We start from the raw sequence: 17145 nt of genomic DNA, 5'->3' as shown, positions 1-17145 counted from the left end.
TGGATGGATTTCTAGTGGGTGATTGAATTCTTATAATTCTATTGATCATCCTCAGATACATCTGTTATTAGAATTACAATAAACTATAAGTGAGCAACTCCTTGCCCATCACATCTCATGTGAGGTTTAATCCTTTACCTAGCCCCTAATGCTCAAAATCTCAGGTACATCCATTATTGACTTATCTTGCATTAGTTAAGTTGATCCCATTCAGTCAGTAATTATGCAAATATTTTTAATGTCCTCAGGTACATCCAATATTGGCCACCAAAACATTTACATATTTACAACATCTCATGCTTAACAATTATTCTTAAGAAAATCTCTTAAATTAATTGTATCTTATGCAACTATTTAAAATTTCTTAAAATAATTGCCCTAATGGAGGGCACATGTTATAACTACTTTAATTATAGCATTTCCAACTTAATCATTTATTTGGAAGATTTTATGGTCATCCTAATTACTATTAAGGTCTCACTTTGCACATTATCCATTTAGCATGCATATATCATATAATTGCATACATTCCCATACATCTCATGCATTCATGGATAAGCAGTAAACATGGTATGATCATGGACTTTCTAAGGGATTCAATTCTAAGCCACCAAGAATTGAATCAGGGCATTCCTAGGTGCATTTCATTCATTCATTTTACAAGAGTTGTTGAAGGAGTACATAATCAACACTTGATTTTGAATTCCTCCCACTGGTCCCACCAATGCTCTTGACCTCCTTGAACTTCTTGCAATCCAATATTACATTGTAATCCTTCGTATACCAAGGCAAATTTACAAGAACTTAAATAAATGAAATTACAACCCAAAAATTATTACAAACTTAATAATACATGCCCAAAATAAATTAAAATAAATTAATTAATTTACAATTCGAAAGAAACATAAAAGAAATAAATCCAATCACATTGGTCTTTTATAGTCCATTATCATCCATCATGCATATCACTATTTAACAATTAAATAAAATATACATAGTTAAATTAAATTGAATATCTCATATTCAACTTAAAAATTCAGATTTGAATATGATTCAAATAAATTTAAAAATTCAGATTTGAGTCTCATTCAAACAAATTTAAAAATTCAGATTTGAATCACATTCAAACAACCTTAAAAATTCATATTTGAATAACATTCAAACAATTTTAAAAAAATCAGATTTGAATCACATTCAAACAATTTTTAAAAATTCAGATCTGAATATTATTCAAACAACTTTAAAAAATCAGATTTAAATATGATTCAAATAACTTAAAAAATTCATATTTGAATCACATTCAAACAACTTTTAAAATTCAGATTTGAATCACATTCAAACAATTTTTAAAATTCTGATTTGAATCAAAATTTAATTGTGTGATTAAAATCTAATTAAACAATTTAATTAAAAAGCCAAACCTTGACCCACCCATGGAACCACAAACCTTGCGCACCATTAGGTGTTCTCTTGCATGCCGCCACAAATCCATTACAACCAGCAATGGATAAATTATCTCATGATCAAAACACACAATTAAATCATATAATTAACAATCTAAATGGAAAATATAGTGGCTCTGATACCAATTGAAAGGAGCGGAAGCGTGAAAAATACAAGTTTATACCATTGAATTAAAAAATTTTCATGCATCATGCAAGATTTATTTTTATCTATTTGATTTCAATAATAAACAACATATTAAAACTCTTTTAATATGTTTTTTTGGATCTGTATTTGTCATTTAAGATTTTAAAATTAATCAGATTAATTTTAGAACCCTAGATTAAATCAAGAACAAACACACTAACCTCTTGATGCACTGCAGTGTATTTGCACCTTTGAGATTCATCTTCAGGACACCAGATGTTGTCCCTCTAGTTTGTCCACACCAAGAACACCTATGGCAGCCCTTGAACAGCTTCTAAAGCTTTTTCTATTATTTAAAAAATCAAGTTCTGCCTTTTAAGAGATTAAAAATATAAACAGGATACTAGAAAAAATTTCTAGTATTTTTAATTCAAAAGATTGATGGCTAATCTCTTTGAATTGATGAGAGATGAAGAAGAAGAGAGGGGAGAGCCTTGGGTGGCGGCACCAATGAGAGCAGCAGTTGGTTATGTTATTTTCTTATCATAACAACACTTATATAGCTAGGTCAACACATTAAACCCTTTCCACATGTCACCCTCGGATTGGTTCTAGGTTTAATTGACCTAATCACATTGTGCCAAGTGTCAAACCTATATTTAATCTTAATTTTAATCATCTTATATGATTAAAAGACATTTGGCAAGCTTATGTGTAGTGCCATGTGTCACCATCTCATGGTGCCACATGTCACCCTGTGAAATGACCAAAATGCCCCTGTATCTTAATTTTGAGTTCTCAAGCCAAAATAATTATTTCTCTTCTTCTAATCAATTTATATCAAATATAAATTAATTAATTAATCTCTATTAATTAATTTCTCATTAATTAAATTCATAGTTAAACACTTTAAATATAAATTTAACTTATACTATACATCTAATAATCTAGATTTGTTTTCAAGTCATGCTAGGGACTTTGCAATCTAATTGTAAACCAAACCTATTTAATTAATCAATTAAACTCTTTAATTAATTAATTAAATCATATTTAATTAGGTGATAACTTGTGTATGTGTGTGACTTACTAGGCTTATCACTAATTGGCAATGAGATATGATATCAACTCTTAATATCATCAGAACTCTTTCTTACCATAAATGATTTCTCTAAATCATTTTATGCACCTCATAGACCATGGTTAACACCTAGCATAGCATGCCATGGCCACCCAATTAATAATAAGGTTTACCTTAAATGAACCTATAATCATATGTTACCATGCACTAGAATCTCTCTGTTACAAAATCCCAACTCAAGCTGGAGTCATGGTTTATGTCAAACTCCATTTGCTATGAATATTATGTTCTCTTTTAATTCCAGTTCTTGATTAAAAAGATTTTCTCATCAGAAACTCTTTTCTGATTAAATATATCTGTCCTGGCTAGGAACTTGAAACATCAAGAACAATTAAATGAACATAGGATTTTATCTCTATTTACTTAGAGGAACAGATTCCATCTTGATCAATACCTACCTCCATATATAACTAGTAGGAGCCAACACATGCCCATATACCCATACACAGTACAAGTATGAAAGCAGTATCAAACTCAAACTACCTATATACAAGATAACTGTGCTATCTCAGGTCTAAAGATTATATGCACTGATATGATTTATGATAAAACATTGACAAGAGTAAACTCCATGTGCTTGTTATACGTGTCACTCGTTCGGCCTACTTATCATTTATAAGTGCCTATAATGTTTTTCATATGGCATGAGACTCACCATTCCATCTTATTTATATATTATATAAATAACTTGGGAACAAACATGAATACAATCTTTCTGGATAAGTCATGTCCTTATTATGAAGTATCCTCGATTGTGAACCTATTTATGATACTTTGTACTAGAAATACTGTCACTCATATTCTTAACAACTTAAGAATAAAATTTCTAATAAAATACCAATGGACCTTTTCTATTACACATAAATATCTTATGTAAACAGAAAAGTGGAAATGCCTTTTATTAATAAAAACATGTACAAGATACATACTAAATGATATGCTCTAGGGCATACTACTAACAATTTAAAGTTTGAAAAGCTGATTTTGACATAACATTAATAGATGCTCCTAAATCTACCATTGCACTTTTAAATCTAGAATCACCTATTTTGCAGGGAATAAAAAATGAACCTGGATCCTTACACTTAGGGGTAATTTTCGTTGAATTAATGCTGACACATTTTCCCTCACACTGATCTTCTCATTATTCCTCAACTTGCGCTTTGTAATGCATAACTACTTAAGGAATTTAGCATACTTGGAAACTTGTTTGATCGCATCAAGTAAAGGTATATTGACCTCTACCTTCCTGAAAGTTTCCAAAATTTCTTTCACTTGTTCTTCTTTCTTAGTCTTAGCTAACCTGCATGGGAATGGAGGAAGAACAGAATTATTAACCTTATTCAGTTTAGTTCAGTATTTACCTCAATTTTAGACTCTTTTTCTCCTTGCTTCTTCTTTTTTATTGACTCATGTGAAGTCTGATTATCAACTTCTTTCCCACTCCATAACAGTATCGCACTCGCATTTTCTCTAGGGTTCGTGGCTATTTGTGATGGAAGTTTTCTAGAACCTTGAGCTTCAAGCTTGCTTACAGATGAAGCTAATTGACCAATCTGCCTCTCTATATTTTGAATGCTATTTCTGGTCTCCTATTGAAACTTTTGTGTATTGTTAGCCAAAGCCTTAACAATTTCAACAAGTGACATACCTTGATTTGAGGGAGGCGGAGGTGGTTGATTCACTTGTGGTCTCTGCTGATGGTATCGGTTTTGCACTGGTTGATTCCCATAACTCAGATTGGGATGATCTCGCCATCCTGGATTATAAGTATTAGAAAAGGGATCATACTTGTGTTATGGCTGTCCATAATTTCCTACTGCATTAACATGTTGCATTGATTCATCCTCTTGTAATGTAGGACACATATCAGTAGCATGACTCGAACCAGAACAAATCCCACATACCTTAACAGTTTGCATTTTCCCTACAGCCAATTGCCTCACCAAAGAAGTTAAATCAGAAATATGTTTCTCAAGGTTAGATGTACTTACCTCATTAACCTTCATAGGTGTGTGATCCATTCAATCTAAACTGTTGAGAATTTGCTGCCATGTTAGCAATCAGCCTCCTTGCTTCATCTGGTGTTTTGTTAACCAAAGCTCCTCCATTAGCAGCATCCATTATACTGTGGTCTATTGGTAGAAATCCCTCATAGGAATATTGAATTAAAAGCTGCTCACTTATTTGATGATGGGGACAGCTTGCACATAGCTTCTTAAATCGCTCCCAGTACTCATACAAGCTCTCTCCATTATACTGTCGGATGCCACAAATTTCTTTTCTAATATTGGCAGCACGGGAAGCAGGAAAATACTTCTCCAAAAATATCTGCTTCATCTCATTCCATGAGTTGACAGATCCAGAAGGAAGGTAATATAACCAATCCTTAGCTGTGCCCTCCATTGATAAAGGGAAAGCCCGAAGCTTGATCTGATCCTCTGACACTCCTTGAGGTTTCATACTGTAACACACAACATGAAATTCCTTTAGATGCTTATATGGATTCTCACCTGTAAAACCATGAAACTTAGGCAACAAATGGATTAGTCCAGATTTCAACTTAAAAGCAACATTTAAAGCAGGTTATTGGATACACAAAGGCTATTGGTTTAGATCAGGAGCAGACAACTCTTTCAAATTCCTAGCAGCAGCCATGGTCTCGTTTTCGGAACTTGACTCTGAATCTGAATCTAAACTTAGCTCCTTTGGATATTTGACTCCTTCAGATGTACTTGGAATCTGCCTAGCTTGCTTAGCCAATTTTCTCAACCGTTTAGCTGTTTTTTCTACTTCTGGATCAAAGATCAACTCACCAGATCGAGAAATTCTTGTCATAAACAAAAAAAAAAATCAAAGTAAAAACAAAAAAATACGTCAAAACCCTAGAAAACAATGGAATTCGGGCTCAAGAGGGTGGGGCCTAAAAATCTTATGGATTTATTGGTCTTGATCAGAGTGTCATTTCCTTCAAAATAAGCATGGACTACCTCCAAATTTAACCAAAATCCTTAATGAACAGTAACAATAAACAGTAACACCATAATTATTTTTTTTTTCAAAAACCTGAAAACAGCAACACTTCACAAACAGAGTTAATAACAAAATATCCTACCACTAAAACATGAAATCCAATAAATTTCAGTCCCCAGCAACGGTGCCAAAACTCTTAATGGGTGTCGAATCCACCAGAAATAAAATTAACTAAAATTACCAGTAATGAAATATTTTCTGCAACAAATGGTAAATCCAGGTCGAACCTTAGAGACTGAATTATTAAATTTCATGCACTTGTGTGTAATAGAAAATGAAAGAAACAAAGATTAGGGGGGGAGGGGTGTAACACAAAATTAGAAAAAAATCAGAAATTCAAGAACTAAATATGAAAATCTCAATTTAAACAAACTTCAGTCCAAGGTAATTCGCATTCCAATGCATTGATTTGATCATAGACAAAAGAAATACAATTATCTCTTATTGAATACTTAACGTAGATTTACCAAATAGCGAGGTAAACCCCTGACTTCCCTATATTCATCAATTCGAGCCTAGCACTCTTATTTACTCTAATTATTAACTGAGTTGGTATTAAGCAATCCTCATTAAATTAATAATTGCTTTAATAAAAGGAAGTAGTTAAGCTGAACAACAATTTATGAAGCATAAATTATTTAATCCACTCTATTGTTTCCTTAGGTTATTATTGAAAACTGGGATCATAAACAATAAAACCTAATTGCTACTCATGTTCAATCTTACACAACAATTACGGATTATGAAGTTGAACTAGCAATTGATCAAATCGAACAATTAACTAATAGGCCTTTTTAGCAAATCATTCAACAGATAAAAAATAATTAAATCAGAAAACAATAGATATTCAAAAAGACATAAATTAAATTAAGAACCTGGTCTCACAAATCAAACATCATAACTTGAATCCCTTTAAACTGAATTAAAAACTTAGCCACTCATATTCATGGCTTACAGTAAATTAAAGAAGAAATAAAGAAGAAATCTAGAATGTAAATGGAGAACAAAAGTCTGAATTGAGATGCTCTTAGCTGCTGCCCAAGTATGTATTTATACTTAAAAAAAACCTAATCCCAAAGATAGGAACCAAACCAAACTAGGAAAGGTTTTGAAATTCAAGATGCAGATTTTCAGCCTGCATTCACGTTTTTAGAATCAATGCAGATTTTCAGTGGCTTTCTTTCCGAATCTGCCTCTGCCCTCTTTAGGAAAGTTGTAGCCCCATTTCTTAGCTTTCCAACGGGCACTCATGGACCCAAATCCGAGGTCTACAGCCTAAGTTATGGCCCAAAAATTGGGACTGGTTTAGTTAGACAGTCCAGCCCATTGTGACAACTTCATTGCCATTTTTGACAATTAAAATGGCCTCATCTCATGCCAGCCCTTCATAGAAGTTGTAGAGGTGGCTCTTAAGGTTCAATTGGGCTTGGCCTTACTTCATTTGGACGTTTGAAACTCCAGATACAAAATAAATACTGAAATTGGTCGTGACCCATTGAGTTTGGGCTTTTGCAATAGATTCATAGCTCATTTTGTCAACCTTGGAGACTGATTTGGGCTATTTTCCCTCTTTATCATTTGAAGTGCTCTATCTTAGCTTTTTAATGGATTAAACAGCACTCAATTTAGAGATCCACAACTTTAGAAACACCTTGAAAGATATAGCAAAGTTTAAATGCTAAAAATTTCTCCATTTTAACACAATTATTCCACAACTATCTAAAAATATATCTAAATGATAAATATATTTTAACCAACTGAATTAAACATAAAAAAACACATTAAAAATACTAAATGTGATGAGAGTAAAATTAATAAATTATGCACTTATCAAATATTATTAGCGTATAAACTCAGCACTTCCAAAGAGGGACAAAATAGAATATAAGATAATTGATATTAGAAATATCACCCCAAATTTAATTGATACCCGATGATCTAAATTATACTTTAGAATTATACTTAAGTCTTTCTTTATTTGTATATATTATTTTCTTGTTATATTATTGCACCACTAAGCAGAAATGCTTAGTGCGACGTATTTGTTTCCTTCGCGCATGTACTGAAGGTAAAGCCCAGGGAATATTAAACAGGGATTTTGGAGTTCTGATATGCAGAAGTGTCTAAAGTATTCAAGGTCGTCACCTCTTCAGCAATGCATGTAGATAGGGCCCATATAGATCATCTTTTGTATTTTGTATAAAATGCTTAGTTATTGTATTGTAATGTAGATTATGAAAAGGTAATTAATAGGAATGTGATGTAAACTAATAAATTAGCTTTTTCATATGTAATTAATTTATATATCGTGTAAATTACGAAATTATGTAATTATTTTGTAAATTATGTAATTTGAGCATGAATGAGATTGCATGGGTTTGAAGACATAATTGAAATATATAGATGATGCATGAAATGATGAGATGATTATGAGAATTATTGATGAGATTTTTATTGTAAAATATTATTGAAAATTTCAAGCAGGTGAATAGTGAATCACATCAAAAGTAAATAAAATAGGAAAAACTCTGTTAGTTTCTCCATAGAATATGAATTTTTTAAAATATAATGAGTTTAAAATTATTAAAGAAATAAAGTAAGATAAGTTAGGGTGCTCCGGCACCGAGTGTGACATGCCTTGCTCGGCTACACTGTAGACGGGTTAGGGATGTTACAACAATCTTGTCCTCACCCAGTTCTGTCCAGCATAATGGGTTCTGCATCTCCTCCCATATAATGCTTCATATGGAGCCATCTTTATACTTGTTTGGCAACTATTATTATATGCGAATTCCACCAAAGGAAGGTACTTTTCCGAACTTCCTTCAAAATCAATAATGCAACTCCGAAGCATATCCTCAAGCACCTATCATATAATTCATGTCATCACTATCATTCTTTTAACAATCATAATTATTCATCAAGTCTTTAGAGGTTACCTGAATCACTTGTTCTAACTGTCCATCTGTTTGAGGATGAAAAGCCGTACTATAATGCAGTTGAGTGCCTAATGCCTCCTGTAGTTTCCTCCAAAACCTCAAAGTAAACCTCGGGTCTCGATCTGTCACACCTTACCGCTCCGTAAGGCATGATATGATCCCGTAGTATACCTAGTGAATTATCGAACTCCGTCTCTTGATAACCCATTAAATATACTATAAGGGATTTTAAGTATCAATTTCCTATTTAAGTTTGGTGTGGTGAAAAAAGCAATATTAAAATGTAATTGGTTCAAATTGATGTCATGAAATTTATTTGGAAATAATTTAGCATTTTTAAAATTCTGCAAAAATTTTGCATGGTTACAGCTAAAAATACAAGAAAATAGTTCTTTTAAACTTGTTAAAAACCAATTTATAAAGATATATTATCCACAATTCAAATCAAATCATTACATTTCAGTCTGAATAATTCCCATCATAAGGAAAATAATTCACTATTTGCAGAATTCAAAAAGAAATTTAAATATCTGCATTCATTGGAATAACAAGGTTTATATTACAAAAATTTACATTAACCAAAATAACATTACAAGCTTTTTATACAACTGCTCAACGTCTATATATAAATACATATAGATACATGTACATCAAAATGAATATATAAAAGTATACCTAATGCAACACCCCTCACCCGTCTACAGTGTAGTCGAGCAAGGCATGTCATACTCGGTGCCGGAGCACCCTAACTTATCTTACTTTATTTCTTTAATAATTTTAAACTTGTTATATTTTAATATCAATTATTTTTCTATAGAGAAACCAACGGAATTTCCCCTATTTTAATACCGTTTGGCATGTCTCACTATTCACCTGCATGAAAACTCAACAATATTTTACAATAAAAATCTCATCAATAATTCTCATAATCATCTCGTCATTTCATGCATTATCTATATATTTCAATTCTGCCTTCAAACCCATGCAATCTCATTCATGCTCAAATTACATAATTCCATAATTTACATGATATATAAATTAATTACATATGAAAAAGCTAATTTATTAATTTACATCACATTCCTATTAATTACCTATTCATAATCTATATTACAATACAATATCCAAGCATTTTATACAAAATGCAAAATATGATATGTATGGGCCCTATCTACATGCATTGCTGAGGAGGTGACAACCTTGAATACTTCAGACATTTCTACAGATCAGAACTCCAAAATCCCTGTTTAATATTCACTAGGCTTTACCTTCAGTACCTGCGCGAGGAAACAAATCCATCGCTCTAAGCATTTTTGCTTAGTGGTGCAATAATATAACAAAAAAATAATATATACAAATAAGAAAGACTGAAGTATAATTCTAAAGTATAATTTAGATCCTCAGGTATCAATTAAATTTGGTATGATATTTCTAATATCAACTATCTTATATTCTATTTTGTCCCTCTTTGGAAGTGCTGAGTTTATACATTAATAATATTTGATATACAGATTAATTCTAAGAGCATTGTATTTTCGGTTCCTATAATTCTGAAAATTTCATTTGTACTACTTGATTCAGTTATGTTTCTATTGCTAATCCTTTTTCTCATTTCATTCAACATTTTCTAATGTTTTTAATTACTAATATTCTTAACTTATTTCAATAATTTACACTACCCAGGTAACCTATGATAGGCTGACTAAATAGGTCGTTGGCACTAGACACCGTGGTGCCTTGGGCCGTCATACCATGGAATGTGGAACGTCAACAACGTATGCAGTCAATATGGCCAAAAAGCCATGATAACATATCAGTATGGCTAAAAGCCATGATAACATATAATCAGGGCATAAAAGTCATGAGTGCGGGCATAAAGCCATGAGTGTGGGCATAAAGCCATGAATACAGGCATAAAGCCTTACGCAATACTGGTAAAACAATACCCTATTGGCATGCCAATCTATCCAATCTGACACACATGTCTAGGCAATACAAGGGCACATAATATCATTAAATGTTAATATATTATGTTTTATGACTTCATTATTTCATGACAAATTCCAATTATAATTTATAACATTTCAATTCTATTCCTAACAGAAGTATAAATTTTTAAAATATATTTCTACATAAATTTTGCCTTCATCATAATTCATATATTTATTCATTATATCATTCGTGTTGATCACAATTCACAACAACGGTTCCCATATACCATTGTACTCAAAGTAGTTTTCTTTTCTACAATGATGAGAACTAATGTCTCATTCATATATTAACATGATCCATTTATTCATTATAATATTTATATAACTTATCATTTGTAATTCAAGAGATATCTTTACTTACTAGGTATTTATAATTCCCCTTATTTTCTCTCATGTACCATTTAATATTAATGGGTATTTTATTTCATTATATATTCAATTATATATATATTTGTTGTGACACTCTAAATTCTATTTTCTAGTGGAAATACAATATTTAAACTCATCCTCATCTAATGCATATATTTATAAATTTCATTTATACAATTCACAATTTATCAATTATATCATCTATTTTTCATTTATAATTCTTTCCCTAATTTATCACATTATTTTACATGTCTTTAGGTTTAACCTTTTCATTTATATTACTTTACAAACCACCTTTCAAACTATATTAACAATGTCTCCTAAGTTCTATTCATGATAAGAATACAAATCCTTTAAGTGGGGTACCATTGACCCCATTAGCAAATTAAGTTTTTTTATAGTAACTATTCACTTAACCATTTCCCTTCAAAGGTTGACTTTTTAATTCATAATATATTTGTTAATCCTAAGTTCACCAATATACCACATTTTGCATTCTATATTTGTTGGCATTGGTTGCCAATCAATACTCAATAGGACATAAATAAAAAATTTTAGTTTTTGGTGCTAGAGTTCACTATTCCATTAGGCAATTCTACAATGAGAATTTCGCCAAATTTTCTCAATCAAAGTTGTTCCTTTTTGTGTCTTCTTTAATTTGCTTTTTGAATCACTCCATTTGGAGTTTTCTAGCTCAAGATATGCTAATTTAAACTAGGCTGGCCGGATTGGTATCTACCCAGAATTTCTGGGCAGAATCCCATTCTGCCAGATTTCGTAGCTCAACTTTGGCTAACAATTTCATTTGGTTAAGTCCAAAATTAGAGTTTTTGTTCCACATGAAAGTTGTTCTAAATTGTCTGAGCTTTTCATTGATATAAATTTCAGATCAATTGGACCTTTCTACACTGAGTTATGACCAAACGAATGAACACTGTTCATTTGGTCATTTTGCCCAGGCAAAATGTGTGTTACCCAGATTTGGTCAATTTTTAGGTCAGTTTATTGTGGCTTTCTGAGTAGGGTCTCCTCATCAAAGTTGTGCCATTATGTATCTAATTTCATGTCCAATTGGCCTTGCACCAATTGAACCTATACAACTCAAGTTATAGCTACCCAAACCTGCTAGACTCATATCTAGCCCTGCAGGTCACCCAAGGCAGCATTCCTAACCTCAATTCCATTGGCACAAATCACTCCAATTCCTCATCAAATATAGCCAAATGGTCACTAATTGACCATTACAACATTAATTCAACAACAATTTAATAAACCTTATTTTTTATTCAAACCCCAACCAAACTTATCAAATTTCCAAATTAAGTGAGGTTCATAGCACTAACCTTTGTGTGCTAGCTTAAATCAACTCCAGGCTACCCCAATTAATCTTCAATTCATTCAAAACACTTTGATCTTCTTCCTTGGGCTGCCTACTGAATTTCTTTCTTCTTTTTCTTCCTTCTTTTTCTTGGTTTTTCTTGCTTATTCTTGGAGTTCAAGCCTTGATGTAAGTTTGTCTTTAAATTTCTAAGAATTTTGGTCAAGAAATTTGGATGGTTTGAAAGCTTAAGCAAGCTTTAATAGAGGAAATTTTGTTTTGAGAGAGAAATGGGAATGTGGGACAGCAAAGTTATGGAGAAGAAGAGAAAAATCTATTTTCTTTCATTATTATAAGATATTTATGTAAATTTAAATATTAAATAATATATTTGTCTTATTAGCCAAATTTGCTAATTAATTTTTATTTAAAATATATAACTAATTTTTCCATTTTCCATCCACTTTCTTTTTATTTATTTTTAATTAATTTTTCATCAATATTTATTCAAATTTTATGCCATATAATTCACTTACTTAAATGGACAAGTTGGTAAAAAATCATCTCTGAAGGCGAAATGACCAAAATGCCCTTCGTTTGGCTTAAGGAGCCAAAATCATCTGTACCGATTGATAAAATTCTCCTAACCTTTTCTTGGCATTCTAATGCTACATAGGGCTCCGTAACTCTTCTCTGGCATCCCAGAAATTATTTCACAGGATTTTCCCTCGGGTTTAAGGTTACTAGCTGTCTTCACCGCAACTTCCCGTTAGGGTCACCCATCACTGGGGCACCGGCTTATTTAACTTTGCTGTATTTCATTTCTAAAATTTCTTCTTAATTTTTCTTACTATTATTTGGTCTATTTATGACTTCTCACTCTAGTTTAATTATAGTTCTAGATATTCTAGCTCTCCAGACAGCCATTGGTCACCGGAATAGTCAAATGCACGGACTAGCTAAAGTGAGGATGTTATACCTAAAATGTATACCAGGAGCTATATCCTATCCTGCTCTGCGCTGCTCACTCTGCAGCTCCTTCCATCTCCTTACCTGTGACAACAATAATAAGCCATCGCTGAGTATTACTGTAACACCCCTATGTTTGGTAGTGCGTTTTACTGTTCCGGTGAACAGTGTCTGTCCGAACAACTAGGATGCCTAAAACTACATTTAATTGTTAGTGAGGAGACATAAAATAATGAAATACAAGAAAAGAAAATAAAAGAAAAAAAAAGGAAAAATAATAGCAATGAAATGAAACTAAGTTAAACGAGCCAGCACCGCAACGATGGGTGACTGCACGGGGAAGTTACGGCGTAGGCAATAGTCGACCCCAGGATTGCAGGGAAACCTCGGAATTTAATTTCGAGACATAATTAAAGACTTATTGAAGTATAAATATCATTAGAAATATCAAAGAAAAATTAATTAATTAGTACAAAGAAAAATGAGAAATCGTGAAAACGACAAAACTCGGTGTTACCAAAAAATCGAGAATGCAATCCGAATAGGAGCATTGTGGTCATTTGACACCCCGAGATGCCTTTTGACTTAAATGTCCATTAAAAATAAATGATATTAAACTTTGAAAATGTTATGAAAATTAAAAGAGTGGTACCTAATGTAAATAGCGAAAGAATTATGTCCTAATTGCAAATGAAGGAAATTGGAAATTAATTAATCATTAAGCTAACTTAGTGCTCCACTAATTATGTATTAAGTGGCCATATATAATGACTTAGTGGACAGCTCAACATCATCTTTTTCCTCACAAATTCACTTTGGCCGAATTCAAGCTCCATTCCAAATCACCATTGCTGGCCATGAAAGGACCTCCATGCAACCTTGATCAAGTCACCTTTTTCACTAGGTTCCTTCACTAAACCTTACCTACACACCTTGGGCAGTAATAAGGGAGCAAGAAAGATAAGTTTTGGTGAGTTTTAAAGAAGCTTCAAAAGAGGTAAGTGGTTATTTTCAATTCTTATTTCATTAAAAGTGTAACTAAGGTTGTGGGTAGTTGAATTACGAAAGAAGTTTGAGGTTTGATGAATTATTGGTGATGGAGCATTTTGGCAGCCATGGAGCTTCATCATGTACAGCTTTTCTTTGCATGTAAATGGTTGTTTGAGATGTTAAATTAAGTGTTTAAATGTATTGGAGTTGGTTTTCATGTATAAAGTTTGATTTGTAAGCTTAAAAAGTGAAAATGGAAGTTGATGTGTATGTGTAATTTTTGGGCAGCCTCAAAATGGAAATTGATAATGTTCAAATTCATGAAATGTTATTGAAGTATTGTACAAAAAAAAATGGTAGCCTATGTGTGTGGAATAGTAGTGATAGGTATGTAATTTGATGATGGAAGTATGTGTGATAATTAGAAGTATTTATATGTATATATTGTTGGGATTGAACTTTGTGAATTGTGACTGCATTTGGTGTATTTTGAAGTGGTTACATTCTGTCCAAGTTGACCAATAATGTAGAGAATTTAATGGTTTTGGTTAGTGCCAAATGCATAATATTGTGGGGAAGTGAAGATGTAATTGGTAAACATGTGTTTGGTTTGGTGTTTAAAAAGCATGTAGAGGGCAGTGTGCAAATGGACATATAACCCTAAGTGTGTAGCTCCAATTGGTATGAGGCTAATTGGAGGTGAAACTAGGCACAAAATGTGCCAACTTTCATGAAGAAAGCCTACCTAAATTCTGTCCAGAAAGTGACTTGAGAAATGACCAAATCCGGATTAGTGACTTGAAAGCCTGAAAATTGACCATTTGGGCAGCAGTTAGTGTTTTGGCTACAACTCACTCAAAACAGGTAATGAACGAACTTTTTATAATAAATAGATTAGACCTAGAGCTACAACTCTTATGAAGACACAAAAACCCAGAAATGACCATAAGCAACTCAAATAGCTTGCACAAGTTCGGGTATAAAAACTGCCAGAACCAGAAATGACCTAAAAATGACCTAAAGTTGCCATTTTAGTGCAATCTGTGCAGCTTTAATAAATTGAACATATCTTGGCCTATACAACTAAGAATGACCTGAAATTTTTCCCAGAGTGCAATAAGACATAGAGCTACAATTTTTCTTCTTTGACCAGAAGATAAAAACCAAGAGAAATAGGACTTTAAGCTAGACCAATCTAGCACACAAAATATTGAGAACTTGACATTTACATACAATGATGCTTGAAATAATTTGGCAATGAATGCCAACTTGTAAAAATGGTAAATTGCACTACATTGGTAGCATATTAAAATGCAAAATGTGACATATTGGTAACATTAAACCTAATTCACCTAGAGTGCATCGAGGGTCAACATTTTAGGTTGACTAAGGAAAATAATAGAATTAAATAAATTAATTATTAAATCTTATTGTTAAAGACAGTTTAAATGAGTATTGAAACACTTCAAATTGTGTGTTTCAGTTAGCAAAGACTTAGGGAAGGGGAAGGAAATACTGAGTCAGGGCCAAGAGGCATTTATCAGAGGTTTGTGCACAACAGTTATTTCTTTTGAATTTTCAATTGAAATAAATTGTGACAATTTGTATGTTATTGTTTTAAATTATGGAAAATCGTTTGAATGGAAATTTGATGGATACTTATTGCTTGAAAAATATTGCAAATGGTTTGAAACCACAGCTATCATGTATATTTGATTGAATTCCTCGCTAGCTTGTCTAGTGGGACGAATTGGCTTTGAATTCCCTCTCTGACTGAAGTGTTGAGGTGTGTGTCAGTTAAGGAAGAATAGGATGAGTACTCATTTATTTGCTAGCTAGCTATGTTATTCCTTGTCGACACCATATTTTGGCCGATCCCTAGAATCAATAAAAATTGAACAGCTAATCACGTTTCCGATCCCTCTTTGATAGGCGGTCACATTTCCGATCTCTCCTCACAGGTAAGAGTTCATACTGCTGTTTACGTTTATTTTCTGCACTTCCTTTGTTCTTCATACATCTGCAACTTTCTTCAAGGTTATTTTGTACAAGAGAACCCAAGAAAATGTTATTGTAAGAGTTCATGCTACTGTTTTATTAAGTATCTACGTTTACTTTCCGCATTTTCCTGTGTCCTTCTTACGTCTACTATTTTCTTCAAGATCACTTCTGCACAAGCAATCCCCAAAGAAAGTCACTCTCAAATCATCTTTTAGTGATCAGTTCATTTTATTGATCTCCGTCATTTCTGAAAGCAAGTTTTCTAACTCCTAGTAATATGTAAATGGTTGGGTAAACGTAGGTAACTGCAACTTAGGGGTCTCTTTTAAAAGAGAGAACATGAATAACACGTCAGGAAGATAGCCAAACTATTAGGCCGACGTAAACAGCAATTCGACAAAGATGTCATAAAGTGGAATAAGACCAAAGTAAACGAAACAGAGTAGATCGGATGTTAATAGATATTGGTAAAATGACTACATGAAAAGGTCAGTGAATCAAGTCTAGTGTTCTCCGTTCAGCCACAGGATATCCAGAAACCTTATCCCCGGCATTTTTGAAGGTCAGAATTCTTAGTTTTAGGTTCTTAGGACCCGTAGCTGTGGTTAAATTTTTAAAGGTCGGAAAAGTCTTTGTCCGAGTCCCGTCAAAATAGAAGGGGTCGGAAGAGTCCTTATCCTATCCTTGCCTAAAAGTTTTAAATCAACTCTAAAGGAGATCGGAGGAGGGTTCTTATCCGGTCTCCCTTCAAAATTTTAATAAACATTAAATAAGGATCGGAGGAGAGTTCTTATCCGGTCTCAACTC

At 32.6% G+C, this 17145-nt stretch overlaps 1 non-coding gene across 1 annotated transcript; it reads left to right on the top strand.

Annotated features, from left to right (window-relative positions):
* Positions 1–4913: 4913 nt before the first annotated feature.
* LOC131178815 (small nucleolar RNA R71) lies at positions 4914–5020 on the top strand. Its single transcript, XR_009147824.1, has one exon. It is a non-coding gene; the product is annotated as a small nucleolar RNA R71 (small nucleolar RNA).
* Positions 5021–17145: the final 12125 nt, after the last annotated feature.

The sequence above is a fragment of the Hevea brasiliensis genome, chromosome 3, assembly GCF_030052815.1.
Source record: "Hevea brasiliensis isolate MT/VB/25A 57/8 chromosome 3, ASM3005281v1, whole genome shotgun sequence".
In the NCBI taxonomy this organism is placed as follows: Eukaryota; Viridiplantae; Streptophyta; class Magnoliopsida; order Malpighiales; family Euphorbiaceae; genus Hevea; species Hevea brasiliensis.
This window is presented reverse-complemented; position numbering and strand designations above follow the sequence as displayed.